Genomic DNA, 1,636 nt, shown 5'->3' on the forward strand with positions numbered 1-1,636 from the left:
TATCTTAAAATAAAAAAGCAAAGAGATCAAAATCCAAAATGATCACAAAAAAATCAACAGGACAAAATATAAGACAGTAATGGAAGAAATGAAGAACAAAACATGGCATTAGACATACAGAAAATAAATTTTTCAAAGGAAGACCTAAGTTATTCTCAGTAAATGAGTGAAGAAACTCTCCAATCAAAAGGCAGAAATTTAAAGATAGGTTAAAAAACATGATGTGAATACATGCTATTTACAGGAGACTCACTATCGATCCACAAACACAAATAGACAGTGAATGAAAGGGTAGAAAATATACTCTAGGCAAATTGTTATCAAAAGAGAACTAATATCAGAAAAAATATACTTTTTAAAGATTTTATTTTTTTCCTTTTTCTCCCCAAAGCCCCCTGGTACCTAGTTGTATATTCTTAGTTGTGGGACCTTCTAGTTGTGGCATGGGTGATGCCACTTCAGCATGGCTTGATGAGCTGTGCCATGTCTGTGTCCAGGATCTGAACCAGCGAAACCCTTGCCTGCTACAGTGGAGTATGTGAACTTAACCACTAGGCCACAGGGCCAGCCCCAGGAAAAAAATACATTTTAAAATGGGAATGATACAGAGAAGATTAACGCGGCCCCTGTGCAAGGATGACTTCTAAATTTGAGAAGACTTCCATGTTTTCACTTCCCAAAATTGGAGAAGGAGCTGGAATTACATGTAAATGAAGACAATAGAACTACTAATTACATCAATGTGGAAAGACCTTCTCCAAGGCATATATTAGTAAAGCTGTCAAAAGTCAATGACAAAGAAAAAATATTAAGTGTATCCAGGCAAAAGAAAATAACCTACAAACGAACTCCTATCAGACTTTCATTGGATTTCCCAGCAGAAAACTTACAGGCTAAGAGAGTGGAATGATCTATTAAAAATTCTGAAAGATAAAAACTTTCAGCCAAGAATACTATACCCAGTGAAAATATCCTTCAGATATGATGGAGAAATAAAAACTTTCCCAGATAAACAAAAGCTGAGGGGTGTTCATCACCATGAGATCTCCCATAAAAGATTTGATTAAGATGGTCTTTATACCTGAAAACATAAAGGAAGAAATTGTTTATGAAGCCTTGAGCAAGGAGATAAATAGGTGGACAAAACAATAAAGTTGCAACTCTGTACCAGAACAGATTAGCAAACAAGACAGAAAACAACAAGTGCTGGAGAGGATGTGGAGAGAAGGGAACCCTGGTACACTGCTGGTGGAAGTGAAAACTGGTGCAGTCACTATGGAAAACAGTATAGAGTTTCCTCATAAAATTAAGAATAGATCTAAGACATGATCCAGCTATTCCACAGCTCGGTATTTATCCAAAGAACTTGAAAACACAAATGCATAAAGATACATATGCCCTTATGTTCATCACAGCCTTATTCACAATAGCCAAGACTTGGAAGCAACCTAGGTGCCCATGAATGGATGAAGGGATATAGAAGATGTGGTATATATACACAATGGTATACTACTCAGCCATAAGAAATGATGAAATCCAGCCATTTGTGGCAACATGGATGGACCTTGAGGGTATTATGCTAAATGAAATAAGTCAGAGGGAGAAAGGAAATACCATATGATCTCATACATATCTA

At 36.4% G+C, this 1,636-nt stretch overlaps 1 pseudogene; it reads left to right on the plus strand.

Annotated features, from left to right (window-relative positions):
* Positions 1-576: 576 nt before the first annotated feature.
* LOC139084369 (U6 spliceosomal RNA) lies at positions 577-671 on the plus strand (annotated as a pseudogene).
* The last annotated feature ends 965 nt before the right edge of the window (positions 672-1,636 follow it).

This window comes from Equus przewalskii, chromosome 6 (assembly GCF_037783145.1).
Source record: "Equus przewalskii isolate Varuska chromosome 6, EquPr2, whole genome shotgun sequence".
Lineage (NCBI taxonomy): Eukaryota > Metazoa > Chordata > Mammalia > Perissodactyla > Equidae > Equus > Equus przewalskii.